Consider the following 23,919-nt stretch of genomic DNA (forward strand, 5'->3'; position numbering starts at 1 on the left):
TAGCCTTTCACCCTCAAAAAAAAACAAAAAAAAACAAACTTTGGTTTACTTATTTTTTAATAGCTTTATTTTTTGTCCTTGGGTATTTTTTTCATTGACTAAAGAGAATATTCTTACATATTATTTATTTGTGGTTCTTAGGGCTTATTCAGACGACCGTATATCGGCCGGGTATTCATGCTGGCCGATATACGGCGTCTTTGTCTGCAGAGGGAGGAGGCTGGAAGAGCCAGGAGCAGTGCTCTGAGCTCCCGCCCCCTCTCCACTATTTGCAATGAGAGGACAGGGGTGGGGCCAAATGCTGGGAATTAGCTCCACCCCATCCTACCTCCCCTCATTGTAAATAGTGCAGAGGGGTGGAGAGTTGGCAGAGGGTGCGGGAGCTCAGAGCACTGCTCCCGGCTCTTCCAGCCTCCTCCCCCTGTAGAGAGGGACGGCGTATATCTGCCGGCGTGAAAACCCAGCCGATATACGATCGTCTGAATAAGCCCTTAGTTTGCGTTTTGTGAACCAATGGAAGGCTGGGGGGAAAAAACTAAATATAGCGGCGCCACCTTTCTCAAATATAGGAAGATGAGACAGGAATTGGTGTAAGAACGCATTACCCATAATACCCGGAGGCTCACCGCTCGCTTTACATGCCCTTCCTGCTTGTCTTGCCTCAAAACACATTTCAGCGCTCTCTAGCGCCCCTCATCATCACCCATTGTAATGATGGGTGCGTTAAAAACCGCCCTCAAATACGTTTGACAATGCTGTGCGAAAACGAGTTAAACCGCGCCGTTTTAACAGCCGCCTGTGTGAGCAGCCGCTGTCTGTAGGGCAGCAACGTATAGAATTCTGCACAAGTCTATATACATTTTACCTGAACCGTACTAAACAGTTGGGGAGAGCAGAGTCCTTCCCCTCACAACATGACTCAGCAACAACCGGCCGCCTCACAACTACGCCACGCTCTGAGGAAGGAAAATGCGCGCCAAAGAGCACACCACGTGACTACCCCGCCTTCAGAACGGCTCTGTAGGTAGGAGGAGACACAGAAGCTCCGCCCCCCGTGCGGCCTATCAGTCAAATCCGTCAGCTGGTGACCACGCCCCCTCCCCAGCCGGCGCCTAGTACTTGTCTTGTGCGCGCCGCCGCCGCCTCCTCTCCAGCACACCTCCCGGGAGCGCGCACCGGCCATGCCGCGCAGTGTTAAAGCGAAGGAGGCGCTGAAGGGAGAACAATTATTTATTCTTTACTAAACAGCTGTCGGCAAAATCAAAACCTGCAAGAGGAAAGAAAAAGATGTCACCGGCCTGAGCTGCACGCAGGTAACCACAACCCTCTCCCACTGCCTGCTTCTACATGACGTTGGCATGAGTGTCCATAAGTGGGATGGGCAGCGGCTGTGTTTGCTGCCCGGGTTTGTGATGTTATTCTCACCGCCGGTCCCCGCTCCGGTTTGTGATCACGGTGGGGGATGTAGAGTTTAATGGGGTGAAGGGAGGGGGGCGCGACATAGAACGACCGGTCTCCCTCTTTCTGCCTGGTGGTGATGGAGACATGAGCGAGCCAATCAGAGACTGCGGGTGGCTGAGTGACAGCTGGGCCGTCCAATGAGAGGAGTGGGCGGGACTAGGGATTCTTTTACCAGGTCCCTTTAAAACTACAGTCCATGCTGCTATAGACTCGTTTTTTTTTCTGGCGACTAACAGGTTAATGATGAGCTGGTAGTATTGGTGCGCTCATCGCGACTATCGGGAAGTGCGGGCAGCGCCGGTGATAGACGGCTTGTCGCTTCCTAATAGGTGGCGTGAAGTTGTGACGCAGCCGGTTGTCGCATCACGAGCCGCCGGTAATCGGAGTGCTGTTCTCTCCGGTGTGGCCTGGGAAGGTGTCATGGCTGGCAGGACTATGGCTGCCCCTCATAGGGTAATGCTGAGCTGCTATACCAGGCAGGCTGGTGGATGCCAGGCCCAAACCAGGCTGATTAACCCGTCTGCTGCCGGGTGCCCGAAAGGAAAGCGACCTGCAGGAAATGGGTATTATGGGAACTGTCATGTCTGGAGGTCACATGTCTGCAGTCTCCAGCTTCCTCCTGCTTGTTATTACATGGATGGATATGGCATTGTAGGGTTTCTATGGAGTAGGTTAGACATGACTAAACTTTTCCCATGCGTCTATTCTCCGCCTGCGGACGCCATATAATACACTGATGACAAGTCAGCATGTGTCTCACAACTTTGCCAATCCACAGGTACATAACGTTACCGGGCTGGTCAACTTTGTTGTTTTTTTTGTTTCTTTAAATATTTTTTTAAATATATATTTAGGGTCCGTTCACACGTGTAAGTCTGTATCAAACACGACACCATTGGTTTGGATTTTAGGATTGGCTTGTGTCCTTCCGCAAAATATGCCGACATTTATAACTCATGTTCATAGCTCAGTTGCGCTTACACCTGTGTGAAGCCAGCCTTAGGCCTCTCTTACGCAGGTGGTTTTCACAGCATTTTAACCCTTTGCAATCCAATTTTGGGTTCAGGATTTCCTAGGGGGCTTTTTCTTTCTGCCATTATACAATGCTACCATCTGCTGGCTAGAGCCAGTACTGCGGTATGTGACATGCTGGGGAGGCCCCTGACAACAGAGCGGACAGTAATATAGAGTAAGAATACCCTGCCGGATGTTTTCTGACATCGGAGCTGTACAGCCTTTAATCAGAATGTCTTTAGACGTCAGACAGTGGATTGGAAAAGGTTAACGGGTGTTTGAAACGCTGTGCTGATCCTCCATTGACTTCAATGATGCTTCTCAGATGAGCGGTTTGGCACTGCGCTTCTAAGTTCTCCTGCACACTGGAGTTGGCGATATCGCCGAGAGAAAATTGCAGCAAAATCGTAACTTTTTTCCCCGCGGTTTTTGAGCGCCAATGCTGTTATCTCTCCCAAAAACACCACTGCCACCTGCAATTTCTCACGCGTTTTTTTTTTTTTCTGCCGTGAGTTTTTTTAGCGTGAAAGTCAACAGGACTTTCTAATGCTAAAAACGCAACGCACAAGGATCTCAAGTTCATGCTTTGCAATGCGATAAAAAGGAAGCTCCATAGGGGAACGTGGGAGATTAAAAAAACACAAAATGCAGAAAGATAGGACATGCTTCAATTTTTTTCCCGTGCAACATCGCTTAAGTGAAAACATCGTAAATGGGAATGAAACCTTCGAAAATCATTGGTTTCATAATTCTGCGCACACCGCATCCCTCATTGCAATGATGGGGTGTGTTAAAAATGCTGTTGACCGCGTTTAAAAACGCCGTTCTGAAACACCATAAAATGGCACATTTTAAAATGCGGCATTTTTTTACAAAGGCCAGTGTGAGAGTGGTCTTGCTATGGATTTGAAAGGCTGAAATCCGCTGTGGATTCTTGATCTGATTGGTTGCTGGGGATAAATCTCTTGGCAACAAGTGGCGGTCTCCAAGTGTCATGTGACACACTCAGCGGGTAGCCTAACATCTGGGACAGATGGCGGCACTCAGCAGCGGTTGGCGGCTGATGGTGTGCACCGCGCTCTGTTAGGTCCTGGTTAGTCATTCACAGCACGAGGTGGAAGGCTGAAATCTGCAGCAAAATGTGTGTCACAATGCAGATTACAGTGTGGAAAGGCTGTATTAATTAGCTCTGCTTGTGAACAGAACCTCAGGCCCCTCCTCCGTACAACAAACTATTTTTTAAAGGGTTTTTTCAAGACAAATACTATTGATGACCTATCCCTGCCGCATCACATAGGGATACATTGGCACTGACCCTCCTGTAGCGCCCGCTGCGCTTCCAATAAATGTGAGAGATGCACCTGCAGTTACGAGTGTCGGCCACTACACGGGTCGGGGCTAAACGCTTCGGCTCCATATCCCTATGCTTTGTGACAGCGGCAGCCGATCCTACCTGGTAGACCTCAGGTGATCTATCCCACTATTCATGTGGCTGTATTTTCACATAGACCGGTGGTCCGTGCGAAGAAGATTGCTGCATGTAGCATTCTTGTCCTCAAAGCTCAGTAGGGCATGCAGTGAAATGGGGCTTTGGGAAAACTGGACAGGACCTACATGGCGTCTGTGTGCTGTCTGACTGTGAGCCCCAATGGGGACAGAACCCAATATCATGTGATGTAATGTGCGTGCGCCATATAAATGTGTGTGTTTTTTGTTTTTTTTTTTCGTTTTTTTTACATTTTCGCCATTCTGTATTGGGTGATTAAGGATCAGTATTTATCCAGTAGGATATAAAGCCAATGACAGTCAATATGGAGACATCTGGTTGTAATGTCCTCTATAACACATCTGCATTACGGATGTCTTCTAATACGCTCAGTTTCACATGGGCGCATGTTGTATACATCCTTAATTGCTCCCGTGTTTCATCTGTATTTGTTCTTATTTTCTGCTGGGCCCCCAAAAATAATTTTTGGCAAATAGAAAATTCCTACCAAAGAATGCCCATAAAGATGTATCTGTTCTACAGCGCTGTCTGGGTGTAGCCTTTTTTTAATTTGAAATTCAGTACAATTGTGGTAAAACAATAAAAGCAGCCACAACTCGCACGTTGGTTCCCCCAGTGATCCAGCGCTGCCGCTCGCAGGGTCCTCCTGGTCCTTATGAAGTTACCATCTGACGGCTGCAGCTAGTTGGGCCGCGGCAGTCATGTGCTGTTCTTCTAGCATGATGGATTCCAGCATCTGGGCTGTGACGCCAGGGGTACGGGACACGACTGCTGCAGCCATCGGGTGGCAGGGGCTGCAGCACTGGATGGTCGGGGGAGCCAACAGGGGAGTACGGCTGCTTTTGTTTAAATAGAGTTGGACCCCTGTTTTGAAAGAATCGTCCAAACCCAGACAGTCCCTTTTATCACTTTCCATAGAATATAATGGGCATGGTTTTTCTTGAAAATCTGACAGAAGTAGATCATGTTTTAAAAGCATGGATGTTATTTAAAAAAAACCCCTCATGAGTAGACCTATTAAGTTTCACTAACTATCTTGGGCCTCCTGCAGACGGGCGGAAATTCTGTGGCAGGATCCCCCGCAGAATTTCCACCCGTACACGCCTGCATAGGGTTGCATTACAATACGCAATCCGGTGTAGACGGCCGCGGTTTGTCCGCACGAAATCACGCGCAGAAAACAAACTGCAGCATGCTCTATTTCTGTGCGGGCTAGCAGAGCCCCACACAGAAACGTCACTCCCCGGCCGCCGGCTCCGCTCTGTACATGGAAGAGCCGAAGCTGCGGGTGAGTTCCGCGCTGCTCTCTGCAGGCGCTGGGGTCGGGTCCCGCTGTGAGAATTCTCGCAGCCGGATCCCACCCGGCCGTCTGCAGGAGGCCTTGCTGTCCAAAAATTACTGATTAAAGTGACCCTCCATGCTGCCTCTTGACCTACCTGATGCACACTGCATAGCACGCATTGATTAAGACCCTTCATGCTGATCTGACTGCCCAGTGTTACTAACGTGGACAATCAAATCAGTGTGTTGTCTGGGGGCTCTTTCACACGAATATAAATACGCAGGATACTGCGCGCCTATTTTTTATGCACGTACCCCGCAGTGAATAGAGCCCATTGATTTCATTGGCTTCATTCACAGCTGTATATTTTTCACATAACTTTCAGTTGCATGGGGGAAAAAAAAATCCCACGTCCTATCTTGATGCGTATTACGTACCGAAATAGCCCATTGAAATCAATGTGTGTGCGTAAAGACGTAGGAGACAATGGTCTGACCGTCTTGTATACGTAAAGCTGTATGAGCCATCACCAACTGCTATCTGTATACATGTATGGGGGATACAGTGGGATGAAGGGATCAGGTTCTGTAGGAGAGGGGTTAATGGAGAATAGTGGCCTGTATTTATATAGCATGTGCATATTACGCAGTGCTTCACGTGATATTGGGTTCTGTCACCATTGGGGCTCACAGTATTGATTCGCCTATCTGTATGTTTTTTTTAAGTGTGGGAGGAAACCAGAATGCCCAGAGGAAGCCCACACAAACAGAAGAGCATACAAACTCCATGCAGATGTTGTCCTTGGTAGAATTTGAACTCTGGATCCCAGCAACAGTGCTAATGACAAAGCCACCGTGAGACGTGTTCGCTATATGATGGGCCTCCCTATGTGTTGTAAAAGGGAACATGTGACACTGAAAATACAGTCCATTCTGCAGATAACATGTCATAGAGCCGAGCAGATAGGTTTGTAGGAAAAGATTTAGTATAACTTGTATTCATTTCCATCTCTGCTCGTCCTGAGCTGAAGAGTCCAGTGGGCGGTCCTATCGGTGACTGACAGTTATTTCTGTATGCGCTGTCATGGCTGTTGACCGCAGAATCTTTTCCCACACATGTGTATCAGCGCTCTACTCTTCCTGCTCTATAACATGATGCCGGCAGATTGGACAGCGGGTTCAAGCTGACATGTTCCCTTTAACCCCTAAGGCCACGCTCACACATAGCGTCTGCAAAACGCTGTGAGTTAGAGAAAAAAAGTTAATTCTGCCCTTGAATATTTTTTTTCCTGCAGGCTACTGCAGTTATAACAATGCGTAGTCTTTTCACTTTAGCAGAATAACCACACACGCTTTTTTAATTTTTTTTTTTCAATGGATGGAGCTCTGTTAGGGCCTGTTTTTTATTAATTTTTTTCTCCTCACTATTGGCTTTTTTCAGATTTTTCCTTTTTTATGTCCCTGTAGGAAATTTGAACCATAAAAGCTATGATCATACATTGCAATATTGCTGTACTGCAGTGCATTATTGCTCACAATAGCGATCACAGGCCATGGCAGGCCTGGACACCAGTGCATGGCAACTGATTGCCATGGCAGCCCAACAGCCCTCCTTGATTATATCGTGCAGCAATAATTATATCATGGAGTGCCAATGACCTCACGAAGAGAGTCTTCCTCTGTGAATCCATTACATGGTGTGATGTACATTGATCGTGGCATGTAAGGGGTTAAGAGCAGGGATCGATGTGGTCATCAATCCCCGCTGTTGCAGCAGGGGGCTGACTATCAGTCACAGAAGTGAGCCCACGCCATAGACGGGACGTAAGTTTACGTCCTGTTGTGTTCAGTACTCCCACCACCACCACCACCCCACTCCCAGCTAGGATGTAAACTTGCATCCTGTGGCGTTAAGGGGTTGTCTGGCGTAGCTCATTCCAGAGAACTGGTGCTGCTTGGAAATAATTTAGGAGACTGGAGTGGGAAATTCAGATTATAGAAATCTTGCGCAAGTTCTTTGGCTGTGTGAAAGCAACCTTAAGGGGTTGTCTCATAGAATTAAGTTACCCCTGATCCTGAGGGTCTGGAGTATCTGGTTTTGGATTCAGTGGTGGTCCCGCATGTGCACTGTTGATCGATTAATTTCAGTGATTGCTAGTGAAGACCCCGTGATCCCCAGTGATCAGTTGATACTCACCAAGCAGAGGATCGCAGAGTTCTCCCATTGCTTTCAGTGGGGTTGGCGCTGCTGCTGGCCCTATTGAAAACAATGGGGCTGCACTGGGAAATCACGCAGGAAGATATAGAACATGCCGTGATATGTTTCCTGCATTATGGTGCTATGCAGGAAAAAATGGCTGATGTGTAGGACCTCATTCAAATGAATGGGGTACTTATTTGTGCGTCCCAAAATGTACACATTTGCGCGATTTTTCTTTTGTTGTGTGAAACTGGCCTTACTCCAGGATTTTTCCCTAGTATGACATCTGTGTTGCATACTCTTTTGGGTTAGGTTTTTATGTTCTGTATATTTTGAGGGTATAACAGAAGTCTCATGGGTTTCAGGCATCTTCAGAATGTGGACCCCCTCAATTCCCGTCCTGCCTGGTGAGGTTGCCACTGCATCCAGTTGGAGAATAGCCATGCATAGCCACCTTTCCACTCATTCCCTACCTGGATTTGCCTGGTGGTGGGCAGGAGTGGGGATCCCAATTCCTCATTTGCGATAAATATGGGCACCACATCTGATCTTTCTGTCCATAAATGACTGAGGTGGGAATGCCTCTTTAAGGCCTCATGTCCACGGCATGCGCGAATTCCGCATGCAGATTTCTGCAGTGGAAGGCTTTTTTTTTTTTTTTTAAATACTCACCAGTGATCGCGGGTGCACTACGGATCATCTGCACGGGGGAAAAAAACGTGCAAGGCCAAAGTGACTGCCTTCCCTCTCCTTCCCACCTCCCTGCTTGGTCTCCAAGCAACCAGAGAGGTATCTGCCTACAAATCCGCAATTGAATTGCAGATCGCTCGCTTTCATAGAGATTAATAGAGCCCATCCACGTGAAATCCTATTAAAATGGAGCATGCTGTGATTTCTTTTCCACACAAAAAGTACGCAAAACAAATCCGCATGTGTGCGTGGAGGTGCAGATGCTGCATGCTTTCCTATAGGCCGGCCTTAACAGCAGATCGTCTGCGTGGGGACCGATCATGGATTCCTCAAATCAAATCTGCCGGTGGACATGAGGCCTTAATAGTAGTTACACGATGTGTTTTAGGCCTCATGTCCACGGGGAAAGTCAGGCCCGCCACGGATTCTCCATGTAGAATCCGTAGCGGGTCCCTCCTGCCCCGCGGACATGAGGCCTAAAAATCCGAATAAACTCACCTGCTCCGGACTATGCGGTTCTTCCCTTCTTCGCGGCCGGATCTTCTTTCTTCGGCCCAGCCGATGTGCTCGGCACTCCGGCAGCGTGCCGCGCACATGCACCGGGCACATCAACCGGGCCGAAGAAAGAAGATCCAGCCGTGAAGAAGGGAAGAACCGCATAGTCCGGAGCAGGTGAGTTTAATTCTGGTACGGGTCTCCCGCGGATCCGGACGGCTTCCATAGGCTTCAATAGAAGCCTGCGGGAGCCGTCCCCACGGGAGACCCGCACGATAATGGAGCATGTCCATTTTTTTTTTTTTTTTCATGCTCCAGAAATTTTTTTATTCACTTTTATTGACCATCCGCGGGTATTTATCTACCCCGCGGGTGGTCAATGCATCCCTATGGGGTGCGGATCCGCTGCGGATTTTAATTCTTTTCCCCGTGGACATGAGGCCTAAATCGCAGCATAATAGGTTTGGCTTTTTGTTGTTGCAAAATTGTCATTAAAAATCAAATTGCAACATTATTCAATGCACACAAAATCTTGTGAAGGAGGCCAGAGAGATTCCCCCACAAGAAAAATCTATAGCCTAGCCATGGAAGCAGTTTTACTTAGAACATATGATGGAAGCTCTTTCTTAGGCCGCTCTCATATAAATGCGCCAGTAATAAAGACCCTGAAACTAGCTCGAAAAATTATAGGCCCATCTGAGAAGGAGCGATGAGTCAGAAGATGTACTTCTTATATATATTTGTCTTGCCACAACCCCGAGAATAGAGAAAATTTGTCATATTTGTATTTCTTGTAATCGTTGGATCGCTGCAAGATGTAAGTTGCAATGTGACCGCATTCACTAACATTTGGTTGTGATGTAGCGGGGCTATAGTGTGATCCTGGGCTGCGCTATGAGTACCACAGCAAAAGGTGCTATGTATACAGCTGTGGTGAAGTTTATTGGCAGCCTTGATAGTTTAGAATGAAGAAGTCTATAACTTCAGAAATAAGTGGCTAGATACTAACTATTTGTATCAGTAAAATACGGTCACATGTAGTAGAAATGGTATGGATTTTCCTTCTGCATAATATCCGTACTCCTTCCACTACCTGTGGTCGTGCCGTGAAGCTGCTTTCATACGAGGATATTTTTCTTTCATGTCTGGTCTGTTTTGCAGATGATTAATGCAGAGCTAATGTAAATCTATGGATTTGGCCGTGTTTTCCATATGTAACATGCACTACTGTTTGTTCGTTTTTTTTGCCTTTGTTTGTATTCGTTGGTATTATCTTCTGTTTGGGCAAATACAGCTCCGTATTTGCACAGTAGAAATTAACCCAATGAAAGCAAATATGGAGGCAAATACTGATCAGACAATGATGAAATCCCAATGACATACTGTTGCGATGTCCTCTGTAGCTCATCCGTATTACAGGCGTGTTGCTATATGGTTGTGTAACACTGGCCTAGTACTTGGTTGCACAACTTTTGGCAACAATGACTGTCTCCAGGCGTCTCTTGTGGCCATCTGTCGGCTTCCTGCACCTGTCTGCTGCTAGATTCTTCCACTGTGATTCTCTCGCACTCTTGAATGATTGCAGATTCCTTTTTTTAATAGCATGTTTCCGCTCTCCAAAGATTTTCAATTGGGTTAAGATCAGGGCTCATTGTAGACCCATTAAAAATAGTCAATTTTTTTCCCCCTTTTTACCATTCTCGTCTACTCTTGCGTGTGCATTTTGGGTCATTGTTCTGCTGTACATGTTCGTTTGAACGAATTTCGAGTGATAATTGCCCCGTGTATTTGGCCCATATGAGAGTAAAAATTAGACTGTACAAATATGCTTGTGTGAACAAGCCCTTAAGCAGGGGAGTCCTTCTTTGGCCTTCGTCTATAGAGCGACGTATGGTGCGGGTCGAAACCAACACTCCAGATGTTTCCAGCTTACCGTGATATTCTGTGGATTTTGTATGTAGTTCCTTTGACATGTTTCAAACCAACTCAGTGAATGTTGCCAGGTCCCTCTTCATAGTAAATGCTTTGCATAGGAATAGGGGCTCCTCTCAAGACATCTCCATCTCAGTGTGTGGTGCCACCATAACTCCTAGATAACATGCCCGCTGCCTTAGGGTCATATTCGACTCTGATCTATCATTTACCTCCTATAGCCAATCTCTGGCCCGAACATGTCAGCTGCACCTCAAGAACATCGCAATAATCCGCTCTTTTCTCACTGTAGACACGCTAAAAACGCTTATTGTTGCCCTCATCCACTCTCGGCTCGATTATTGCAACTCGTTGCTGATCGGCCTCCCCTGCACCAGACTCTACCCTCTCCAATCCATCCTGAATGCAGCAGCCAGGCTCATCTTCCTGTCCAGCCGCTACTCGGACGCCTCTGCCCTGTGCCAGTCACTACACTGGCTGTCCGGTAAATACAGAATCCACAAAGCCCTCCACAGCGCAGCGCCCCCCTATATTGCCTCCCTCATCTCAATCCATCACCCAGCCCGGGCTCTCTGCTCTACTAACGAAACTAGACTGCGCACCCCTCGAATTCGAACTTCTCATTCCCGCCACCAAGACTTCTCCAGAGCAGCACCAGTCCTCTGGAACGCACTACCAAAGGCTACCCGGGCAATCCAGGACTCGCAGAACTTCAGGCGTGCTCTAAAAACGCACCTCTTCAGGGAGACATACCGCATTCCCTAAACAAACCCCTCTGTACGCCACCTGATAACATGCTCCCTGACCTACTGACTGCAATCCCTGCTAGCCATCATAAACCGCTCCTGCAGTCATAACGATTCTGCCGTCACACGGCTAAATGTCTGACCATTGTCTATGTGTATAGAATCCCTCACTCTCCACCTCGCCATACCGCGCACATCTCCAGCCCCTTTACCTTCTGTATCACCCCATTACTTGTAGTATGTAAGCTCGTTGGAGCAGGACCCTCACCCCTATTGTTTCCATCAACTGATTACTATGTAACCGTGGTTCTGTAATGTTTGTATTTTTTGGTCTTTCTGTATTCCCCCTGTCTATGTAAGCGCTGCGGAATATGTTGGCGCTATATAAATAAGGTTTATTATTATTATCAGGGCCTACACAAGACATGCAGCATTGCGAGGGCTACAACTTGGCTTTTTATGGATTTGCCAAAAGGTGCTGTGTGGTTTTTTTTTTTCTTGTTTTTTTTTTCTTTGGGTTTTTTTTGTAAATGAAAAGCACAGTAGCAAATAAAGTAAGTTATGGCATCTGAGTGTCTGCCACTAGTTTATGCTGCCCTCAGATAGGCATCCTAAACCTTGTGATGGATCCCACCGCTTGTAATTCTGGAGGTCCGTTTTTGACACTGATGGTAATCAGACTTGACATGAGAGTGAAGTTGTATCCACAAACTTTCTGCACATTATATACTACCAGCATCAGAGGAAATTCCAGAAGAGATTAGAGAAATAGTTGTTAAAGTTGGTGGAAAGGACTACATGGCGCTATCAGACCTCAATGACTAGTACTGGAGGAGAGGAAGAAAATCTAGTGCAAGGGAGAACTGTAGTGGTAACCCTCATAGTGGCATCCTATCCCAACTTGGGCCACTGGAGCAGACCTAATTTCAGTGGACAATGCTCTAGCTGGCATGTTGATTGGTCGCTATAGCTTTAACTAGTACGGATGCGTTTATAGACAGTGTTATGTGGTTGGCACAGTACTATGGCTGGTATTTTGCTGGCACGACTGTTTGGCCAATAGTTTGGAATAGTTGTAAGGTGGCACCAATTCTTGTAACAATTTGGAAAATCTAGTTGTATGACTAGCTTTAGGCACTCGGGTTGAGACAGGATTGGCTTCAAATTATAACTTGGGTTAGTTTGGGAGGTTTCACCAAGGTTGCCAACCATCTAGAAATTCCAGGTCGGTCTGTAAAAACAGCACTTTTTCCATTGTCTGTGGGAAACAATGTGCATTCGTGTATTCAGTTTTGTTTTTGTTTTTTTTATACAGCTGCTGGTACTTGAGTGGTCATTGTAATTATCATCTGTTTTAAAGGAGTTGTCCCACAGGCAGGGTGAGATTCCGCTTCGGGCTCCTACATTCGGAATCTAACCTGACCATGGACACTAAGCCTAAGGTATATTGTGTCGCGTTTACAATTTTCCCTGCAAGAGAAACAAGTAATCTTGTAGATTTGATACCTTTTAATGGCTAACAAAAATGCATGATGTTATAGTGAGCTTTCGGCTTTACTCAGAATCCTTCATCGAAACAAAAATCTACTTTCCTGCGCACAACATGCGATGCCAATAGCCCATTGATTGGAACACACGCCTGCAATTTTTTTTTTCTTTCCACTTTTGTATTACATGTGCCAAAAATAATCATGGCATGCGGCACACAGCAAGTACACATGTAATTGCGTACTTGCTGCATGGCACGCTGGCACACACGTTTGTGTGAACCCGGCCCAAACTTGCATCCAACCTGGAAGGAGAATACTATGGAGCAAATCCTGTTCGATACCATAGGGATGTTCGCGTCCACACTCCTCGTCTTTCGACCTTAGGCATGGTAAGAATTTCATAATATGGGATCTTGCAATAGAATGTGGGAATTATCGAGAGACGTCAGTTTATTTTATTTTTTGGTACATCAGCTTTACTAAAGTACTGTCTCTGTTCACTGCATTCGAATAGATCTCATTTGCTATAATTCTGTGACTTGATTAAAGGAGCCACATGGATAACAGGGATATGTTGAACCTCATGAGTGCCAGAGTTATCGAATTCTGTGATCCTATGTCTTGTCTACTTCATGCCCCGATGATAGTGTGGTTTCTTGTAGATGACTATTTCATAGTCATCACCCGTGATACGGTGCTACTCTGTTCAAGCTATGATGCTTGAGGAATATTTTGACTGTGTACTTGTACACTCATTTGTAGAGAAACAAAAAGCACCTAGGAGTTGTCGGAATCAGATTAACCTTTTTATGTGATTACTGTTATGGAACAAAAGGATAATTGTGCAAAACTGAACACTTGAAGGGAGGCCCTAGTACCCTGCTGTACCGCCTCTAGCTTGGATACAAGATGTGATACAGGGGGCATGGAGGCCGTAGTACCCTGCTGTACCGCCTCTAGCTTGGATACAAGATGTGATACAGGCAGGCATGGAGGCTCTAGTACCTTGTTGTACTGCCTCTAGCTTGGATACAAGATATGATACAGGCGGCCATGGAAGGTCTAGTCCCCTGTTGGGCCACCTCTAGCATGGATGCAAGATATGATACAGGTGGGCATGAAGGCTCTAGGACCCTGTTGTACTGCCTCTAGCTTGGATACAAGATGTGATACAGGCAGGCATGGAGGCTCTAGTACCCTGTTGTACTGCCTCTAGCTTGGATACAAGATATGATACAGGTGGGCATGGAGGCTCTAGTACCTTGTTGTACTGCCTCTAGCTTGGATACAAAATGTGATGCGAGAGGACATGGAGGCATACAGGTTCCATACGATATCCTGTGGCAGATTGCTCCACATTTGCTGTAACTGAGCCTCCAATTTGTGCAAACTTGTAGGCTGTTCAAGTTGGAGTCCCAAATGGTCCCATACATGCTCTATTGGTGATAAATCTGGTGACCGGGCAGCCATATAAGTGTGACAATGTTGTGGGGACATTCCTGTGGCCCCCTTGTGTGTGCAGCCAAGCATTCTCCTGCTTGGAAATGCCTCTTGGAAGCCGCCATGAGAGGAACACGTGGCTGCAGGATATCCTGAACGTATCGCTGAGCTGTCATGGTCTCTCGTACCACTACTAGCGGTGACCGACTGCTGTATACAATGGTGTCTCAGACCATCATGCCAGCAGGGGGCAGTGTGCTGTTCCACAGCAAAGGCAGGATTGAGACGATCACCCCGAGATCTCCAGACATTAACACTGCTGTTACTTGTGCCCAAACTAAACTTGGATTAGTTGCTGAAGACAACCCGGTTCCACTGTGTAGCAGGCCAGTTTCAATGCTCGTGACACCACTGCAAACGGAGGCGATGGTAGGTTGGTGTCAAAGGCAGTACACATAATGGGCGCCGTGAGACCAAATATCCTTCAGCCAATGCCTGGAAATGGTTCCGACAGACACAGGAGCCTGTAATGATGGCGCCACCTCTCTCTGGATGGGGGACAACTAAACAGTTGGAGCTACTTGTGCTTGTCGGTTGAGGTGGTCTGTTGAGGGCGTCCTGAGCCCGGTCGCCTTGTGTGTCCTCATGCATCTACTGGTCCAAATGCCATCTAACAGTGTGTGATTAGAGCGGCCCAGGTGGCGGGTTATTCGGCAATACGGCCATCCAGCTTTCTGCATCCCAATAACGCTCCCCTCTCAAACTCTGCTAACTGGGTGAAATCTCTTCTCTGCGTCATAGAGGCGTCTAGTGGCAACAAGCTCTACACAAGCGGAAGAAGAGGTCACTGCACACAAGGGGTTTTTATAAGCCATGGGTGGGACCACTTTTAGGGCTTCAGGTGACAAGACCGTTCATCTAGTCACGCCACAACTCTGATTATTTGCATATCTGCCTGAGATGTAACTGCATGCCAATTTTGCAGCAAAACAACAACTTCTAGGTGCTTGATTTTTTTTTTTTTTTTGATGGAATTTGCTTGGTTATCTGGGATCATCTAATTTTGGGTAAATTTGCAATCGGTTTGCTTGGTGTTTTCTTGTCACACACTACATCTATTTTTGAATATTTCTTTTCGGCTCTGTAATAGGCCGGGCTCACAGGGTCTGATTCCAGCTGTAAGCCCAGGCCGATGCCCCTGCACATGGCCATATAATGTACTGCGTACTCACGAAGATGGTCATGTGCAGAGCTTTTTTGCTTTTGTCTTGTATTTCCTGCGTAATCACCTAGCGATGATGCGGGTACCCTCAGCCTATACCCAACCCGTACCTACAGCCCATCTGTTATGTAGTTGCGTATAGGCTGCAAGTGTATCCGCGACCATCAAGCACAGTGGGCTCTATGTTGCGGATATACACGGTAAAATACAACATGCTGCGTCCTGTTTTCTGCGAGCGCATAACGCATTTCCAACCCACTAATGTGAGCAGAATTGTGTGATCCCATGTATTTGATTGAACAGCGTATTATCTGTGGTGATACGCTGTTCAATCAGATTGGGGAATTCGCAATTCAAATTTGGTCGCGTGAGGCCTTCCGTATTTGTGATCACTGTTTTGTTTCCTGATCTGGTGATGGGACATTGCAGGGCGACACAGGGTCTGATACTGGAACAAGGTTGCCCCTTTTTGGGGTGGGTGCTCCATATACAGGGATCAGTATGGGGTTTACTAGGGTATTCCTGAGGGATTTCCGTGTTAGATTTGTTAAATGGACACTCTGGCAAAAAAAACATTTTTAATTATCAGTCCCCATGACAGGAGTGCTTGTATTCCCCCTGAGGTCCATGTAATGGCATCACACAGACTGAGACATTGACTACAAAAGGAATCCATAACCCCAAGCAGATCTGCGCTGGTCAGAACAGAGACCACCTAAAAAAGAAGAGCTGGGAGTTTCGGGTGATAAATCAATAACTATGGCCTCATGCCCACGGCCGTGACGGACTCTGCTAGTGGAATAGTGCAGTGTCATGTGACGCGGTGGGCGGGGAAGCGTATTCAGGCTACAGCTGAAGTATAGTGTGATGGCTGGCTGCCATTGACTACAGGGGAAGCCCCCTGCGTATTTCCACGGCAAATAGAACATGACACAGGTTATTTCACGCTGCAGAATCCCGCAGTGTAAATATTGTACTATTAGGTTCAATAGAAGCTAATAGCTGCAGTGTAACACGGCGGAAATCCACCCGTGGGCATTAGCCCTAAGGCTGGGTTCACACGGGGCGGATTTGCCGCGGGAATTCCACACAGATTTTCGTCATGGCAAATCCGCCTGCGGACGCTAATCTTGGGATTAGCCAGCCATGTCCACACGGGACGGCCAATCCGCTGCGGTAAATCAGGCTGGAACCGCGGCTTTCAAATATGCAGCATGTCTATTTATTTTTTCTTTCCGCTGCGGCCGCGCTCTCCTCTATGGGAGCAGCTGAAGAGCAAGCTGCTGGGCCGCTTTAAAGCCGCCGCGGGTTTTTCCGCGGCGGTTCTCCCGGCGGAAATCTCGCGGGTTTTGCTGCGGCCAAACCGTGAGATTTTCCGACGGGAATCCGCCCCGTGTGAACCCAGCCTAAAGGTAACATCTAGCCGACTTGGGGCGTCTGCACACGGCCGAATTAGCATTGCATACTCTGGAGCGGGCTTCCGCAGAAAATACCTGCCATAAGCATTCAATGTAAAGCGGGTTTTCATGCACACGAGCTGAAGGGCTCATCTTTTTTCATAGTTGCCGAAGACGACTACTTGTTTTCCTCATTTATGTAGCGCATACCTATTCCACGACGCGGTACACAGATTCTCCTCACCCCATGGGGGCTCGCCTATTGGAGGAAACCCACAAAACAGGGCTTGCAGATTGTGATTTTTTTTTTTGTTAGATTTTGGCCCAATGCCCATGGCCGTATTTGCACTGCGGTATCTGCTTACGGGGGAAAATCGCAACATGTCCTCTTTTAATGCGAGGCTCGCACAGACCGCCTCCATTGCAGTCAATGGAAGCCATCCGTCCCGCGGCGAGTCGCAGCGTATCTGCGTCATCACCGTCGCGACTCTCTGCACTGTGCATGTGCGCCAGCTGGAACATCCGCAGAGCAGAAAAAAAAGCCTTCAAGACTGGCACGCGGGGGTCACTGCAAGGGCACAGGGTCTGATTTCGCAGTCGGAATCCAACCCGGCCGTGGGCATTCGGCCTTAAGCCCCCGGACCCCTGTACTGCAAAGAAACAAGGTAACCACTGAGCCACCACGCCAATTAAGGCACATCCTGAACCCAAATGGTGCCCTATAGGCCCTGTTTACTAGTGGGGGTCCATCACACTTCTGATATCCCAGACTACGTAACTATAGGGTCGGCCATGAAAAAGTAGCCAAGCAACACCCCCTTATGAAAGCTGTTTAAAAGAAAATCTGTCTTTGTTGCCCATAGCAACCAATCACAGCACAGCTTTCATTTCTTATACTGCTGAGGTAAAATGAAAGCTGCGCTGTGATTGGCTGGACTTTGTGCCTGATTGTGAACCTAATCCATGGCCGTTCCTGGTAACTTTGTAGTGGCTGTTGCCCGTGTGTGGGCACTGATTGGCATCCTGGGAATAGGATGAGGAGATTCTGGCATCCTTCCGCCCCGCCACACATGACAATGTACTGAGTGCGAGCGGCGTGCCCCCTACCTCCCTGCTTTCTGCACTCTCAGCAGCAGGGGGCGCTGTTGCACAGCACAGGATGCGTCAGCTTGTTAACCTTTTGTGGCGCCCACCTTCTGCTCAGCGGCTCCTGTCCGCTGCAGCGTGCCCGCATGTAGTGCACGGAGCCGGGCATACAGTCCGAGCACACGCCCTGCTAGCGGCGGCTGCTCTCCACGTGGGTCGCAGTGCCCACCATCCGAGGCTGCGCACCAGCTCTGAGGGGGGAAGAGGAGGCAGCGCCGGCCTGACGTGAGACTGTCTGGAGCTGGAGACTATGGGAGCGCCCCGGCTGCCGCGCTGTGTGAGCGGCTCCCCGCACCAGGTACTGCTGACACGGGGGCGGCCGCATGGCTACAGCACACAGCTGCCTCGTGGTTGTCGCCTGTCGTGACTTGGAAGGCTTGTGCGGGGAGGGACCGGTCGGGACAGCAGTGTGTAGTGGGCACCGCACTGCCAGCGCTCGTTCATTGCAGTCAGAGGGTATGAATGGCACGTTGTGCTGTGTGCCAGGGCCGCCAGAGGGCGCTGCTGCTCACCTCGAGGAGAACTAGAGGCTGCTGTCAGTAGACTGGTATGTGACGGGTAGTTCTAGCCCAGGGGCCAAACTTGTGGTCACATCAGGGCCACATCAGCGTTATGGCTGATTCAGAAGAGCTTATTTAAACGGGTGTATTTGTGCTATTTTGGTGATTCTACAGTGAGAATCTCCTGTTAATTCTCATGGTGGGAAGAATAAAAAAAATTGTATTGCCCTAATGTGTTGCTGTCTGCGTTTACCACTTTTAATTATTGTATGCACATGTTTGTTTTTTCCTGTGCGTGTAAAAAAAAAAAATGGTGCAAATGACACATTTTTATATGCAAACTCATCACAGGTGCATGAAAATCGTAGACAAAACGAGCGCGATAACAGGTCAGATTTTCTGCGCGCTATATTGCGCTTGTAGATGTAAATGCAGCCTAGGGGGCCTTTTACACGTGCAGAGAGATCCTCCAGATTTCTGCGAGAATCTGAACAATAGTCGTTCATTGTAAAAGCGTGCGCCGACTGAACGCCGAGCGGAAGCCCAATAAGGAATCGAATTGCGTATTCTGTGAGCGGAGGAAAAATTGCAGCATGCTCTATTTTTCTGCAGACGACCGACCTACAGCCCATAGACTATTACCATTACATATGGGCGGCGGGTTACAGATGACATGGGAAATACAAATATTGAGAAAAAACCTGCACTGCGCATGACAAACTCCGAGCCGCCGCAATCATCGCAATACGGATACTGCAGGTGCGCAGTGTGACTGGCCCGGGCTCACAGCTGGAAATCTGTCTGCCCGAGTTAGACCGGCCTTAAGCCTCATGTCCACGTGGAAATCAGGCCTGCCGCGGATTTTACATGCAGAATCCCGCAGGGGGTCCCTCCTTTCCCGCGGACAATGGGCCTAAAAATAAGCATTACTTACCTGTCCGGACGCTGCAGATCTGCCTTCCGTCACGGCCGGATCTACTTTCTTTGGCCCGGTGGCTGTGCTCGGCAGCGGGCTGCGCGCATGCGTCGTGCATGCTTTATTTTATATTTTTTTATTTTTTTGATCTCCCGCGCGATTTTTATTTATTTTTATTTTTTTTTTTTGCTATGAAAAAATATAACATTATCAAAAGAATGTTTTTGGACCCATTCTGAACAGAATTCTTAAAAGTGCCGGATGAGCAAAAGGTTTCCAGTAGGATAAGTTATTTAAAGGAACAGACCTTTTGCCATAACAGGGTCTAGAATCAGGATTATAACCCCCTAGTGACCGCCTTATCGTGTTTTTACATCCTGCCATTGCAGGACGTGTATGGAGGGAGATCTCCCTCCATATACCATAGGTGTCAGCTGTTTCTTACAGCTGAAACCCGCAGGCAACAGCCCCGACAAACCACGCAGCCGATCGGGGTTGTTGGCCATTTAAATGTCGCTGTCAGACCTTACAGCGGCATTTAAATCCCACAAACGATGTTCAGAGGTCCCGTACAACCCCCACCCGCGCTGCGATGAGATCAGGAGAGCTGTGTGGGTGTCATGGCAGCCGGGGTCCTTCTGAAAAGCCCCAGGGCTGTCGTGGCAGAATGCCTATCAAGCCATCCCTGTAGGGTGGCTTTATATAGTGCCTGTCAGAATGCAGTATGATGTAATGCTATAGCAAATTTACAATAACAACATCTAAATAATCAAACAAAAATACATATTCCATAGTCTAATCTATTAAAGGAACGCCTTATTTACCGCGCTTGGTGAACATCCGGGAAAAAAAATCAGAACGCCAGAAATGCGCCTTTTTTGGTCACCAAGTTGCCAAGAAAAAATCTAATAAGCAATCCTAAAGTCATATATATTCAAAAATGGTACCAATGCAAACTACAGGACATCCTGCACAAAATGAGCCCTCGCACAACTAGGTCTGCAGGAAAAATAAAAAAAGGTATTGTGCGCAGAAGATGGCGACTAAGTAATTTAAAAAAAATTTAAATATCTTAAAAAAAAAAAAACTATATAAAATTGGTATCGTAGGAATCATACCGACCCATAGAGTAAAGTTATAAGGGCATTTTTGTTGCAGTTTGTGCGCCGTAGAAACAAAACGCAACAAAAGATGGTGGAATGTCGTTTTCTTTTCCATTTCTCTCCACTTGTAAATTTTAAAAAGTTTTTCAGTACCTTATATGGTACAATAAATAGTTTCATTGAAAAATACAACTCGTCCCGCAAAAAACAAGCCTTCATACAGCGACGTCGATGGAGAAATAAAGGAGCTACGATTTTTAGAACGGGGAAGAAAAAACAAAAATGGGGAAAAAACAGTGTGGTCACTTCCCAGGGGATAGGAAGAGTAGTAGATGGCCCTGTCTCAATTTGAGAAGGGAAAGGGGCTTCCTCCTTAGAGGGATTGTACCAGATTGTCAAATTATCCCCTATCCACATAGGAGGTAACCTGCTGAGACTCCCGCCGATCTTGAGAACTGGACTCCCATGTCTCGCTCTGCTGTCGCTTCTGCCCCCCCAGTTGCATAGCTCAGAATGGAACGCCGGCTGCGCGCTCACACACTCGCGCAGCACTCCATTAATTTCCATAGGGCTGATGGAAATATCCGAGCGGGTGCCGCTCTGGTATCTAGGCAGTACCATTGAAAGTGAATGGAGCGCTAGTTGAGTTTTCTTTGTGTGTGTGTGTCTCATTCTTGAGATTGCTAGGCGTCTCAGAAGTTGGACCCCTACCGATCAGCAAGTTATTCCCCACCCTGTGGATTGGGTATAATTTGGGTTAGAGGGGTTGTACCAGAATTTTAAACAGCAAGGAAATAAGCAGTGATGCCAGAATAGGGAAAAGATTAAAACCATTTTATATGGGTTCTAATAATAACCTTTTAACTGGTTAATGGTAAGAAAATTGACTTCCAATGTGGGAAAGTATTAATTTGGAGGGAGGCTGCTTTTTTATTTTTTTTTTGGTGCAACCATTTTTAACTTTACCGTATTGATTCATCTCAGATTTTTGAAATGGGAAAGCGTTCAGTTTTGCCCTGTTTTTACTTGTTTAGGAGTTAAGCGAGTTGTAAAGTTGGTAAATCGTGTCTACCATCAGGGCCTCCAGAAGTTCCAGGACTCCATATTGCCATCTGCTTAGTGAGGACGGCGAGTTCCCAGGTTACTTTCAACAGGATTGCGGCTGAGAGAAGAAACTTTATTACTTAAAACTGAAGTTCAGGATCCATTTTAAAATAAAACTATTTCATGAACGGCCTGCTCAGCACAGCACGTCTGTACTCCTTTCTGTGACATTCGTTCTTGAGGCGCATTAGGGCTTTATTGTATCTGAGTCATTCAGGAAATGGCTCAGTGTTTCTGTCAACAATAAAGACCTCTTGGGATATCAGTGGTGGATCGATCAGGAGCCATTAAAGGGATCGTGTAACCTAATAACCAAAGGAGCAAATCTAACCCTTTTAGTGGAGCCCATCAGTAGCCTTGTCTGTTACCATCGTTACATGGGTTAGTCGTGTCACAGATTGTAGGCATAGCGATGAGTAATGGGCTGTGCTCGCTGCCCGAGTCTAAAGTAGGAAGACAGTGTGGTTAGGTGACAAATACTAGATCAGCAGGGATTGATGGGACCCCAACCAATCCCTAGGATTGCAGTGCCCAGCCCTGACAGCTAGATGCAGTCTGAATGGAGTGATGGTCAGTCCTCCTGCACACGGGCAGATTTGCATTCTGTAATCCGGAGCGGGACTCTGCAACAAATCCAGTCCGTAGCATGCTATGAGAACGCGATTTCCTGCCCACGAGTGAAAATCTATTGCAATTTTATTATGTTTCTTTTTTTTCCCCACTCGCTTTTTTTTTCTCCGGGCGGTGCTGTCCATTCCGCGGCCATTCTGCAATCATCATTGCAGAATGGTCGCAGGAGCCGCGTCATTGCAATAGCCACGGTGCCACGGTGCAGCATCCTCTACTGTGCTGGTATGTCGGGCGGCACATCAGCAGCAGGGGAGAAGACTGTGGAGAGGTAAGCTGGGATCACCGGCCAAGCAGCTTGTTGAACTCTGCTGCGGGAATCCCACATGCGGGATCCGACGCGCCCGTGTGCAGGTGGCCTAAAACAATTTGTATTTCTAGTTTTGAGACCATTTGTATACAGGATTTTTAGTAAAAAGAAAAAAATACTAGGTTAGAACTGGGCTGGTTCCACATCTGTGTTGGACCCTCCGACCCAAAGTCACGTTGCAGAGCCGGCTGAAAACGGTGACCAAAAAAGCGTTTTTTTTTTCTACCGTACAAAAGCCGGGCAACTGAGCAGAAAATGGACGGACCCCATTATTGTCAATGGAGGTCCGTTCGGCGCAGTTTCATTCTGTCCTGAGACAGAACTGTTCGGACGTGGGGATTCCCCTTTCCTGCTTCCAGAGTGGAGCAGAAAAGTGGAATCCCCAATGCAGATGTGAAGCCATCCTTACTGGGTACCAGGACAGATCACCATGTGTTCATGTGGCTTTGCTACAGATTTCACTCTTTGCATTGCTAGGTGTAAAATCTGCAGTCAATCCAGAAGAAATCTGGCACAGCGTGTCGTCCCACCCCTAAGGATACTTTCTATTAAACCCCTTAAGGACATGGCCCTTTTTTTTTTTTTTTTCCATTTTCGGTTTTTTCTTCTCGCGTGTGGCTTATCAGAGCTCTTGCTGCCGGCACCCACGTTGTATGAAGAGCGATCGTCCCGCGATCTCCCTCCATACGGGCCCCGGTGCTGCAGGACGTTTCATATCAGCCACCTGATTGGCTGATATTAAACTTGTTGAATTTCTCTTTAAAGCGGTCGCCTGGATGTCAGACAACTTCTTAATAAGGTGAGCCAAATGTGTTAAAACAATAAAAGTAGTCCTCTGCCCCAGCTGCTGCAGCGCTGCGATCCTCTCTGCCTTTGTTTAGGAATGGCTGCCATTTGACCACTGCAGTCACGTGCCGTTCTCCTGCTATCACCGCTCAGATGCTGGGAGTCATGATGCCAGGAGAACGGCACCACATCGCTGCATCAAGTGGTAGTCATTCCTTAACCCCTTAGTGACTAAGCCTGTTTACTCCTTAATGAGCAACTGATATTTCAGCTTGTTTCATTGTTGCATTCCAGGAGCCATAACTTTTTAACTTTTCCGTTGAAATAGCCATAGAAGAGCTTGGTTTTTTTGCAGAACAAGTTGTATGTTTTTTTTTCGGCATAATTTTTGGATACATGTATTGTCTAACTTATTAATTCTCATTTTTAAAGCGTATTGGGGTGGGGGGAAATTCTGCTATTTATCTGTTTTTTGGATTTCATTTTTATGGAGTTCAGGTTGCAAAATTAAATAATCACATTCTCTGGGTCAACATGATTCCAATGATACCA

General features: G+C 47.3%; 1 protein-coding gene across 4 annotated transcripts in view; it reads left to right on the forward strand.

Annotated features, from left to right (window-relative positions):
• Nucleotides 1-995: 995 nt before the first annotated feature.
• PHF20 (PHD finger protein 20) overlaps nt 996-23,919 on the forward strand; it is a 76,976-nt gene continuing 54,052 nt past the window's right edge. For all 4 annotated transcript variants that reach the window (XM_066586627.1, XM_066586628.1, XM_066586629.1 and 1 more), the window contains exon 1: nt 996-1,313. The gene's annotated coding sequence lies outside the window, so the exon portion shown is untranslated. The remainder of the gene's footprint in view (nt 1,314-23,919) is intronic.

The sequence above is a fragment of the Eleutherodactylus coqui genome, chromosome 13 (assembly GCF_035609145.1).
Source record: "Eleutherodactylus coqui strain aEleCoq1 chromosome 13, aEleCoq1.hap1, whole genome shotgun sequence".
NCBI classification, from domain to species: domain Eukaryota; kingdom Metazoa; phylum Chordata; class Amphibia; order Anura; family Eleutherodactylidae; genus Eleutherodactylus; species Eleutherodactylus coqui.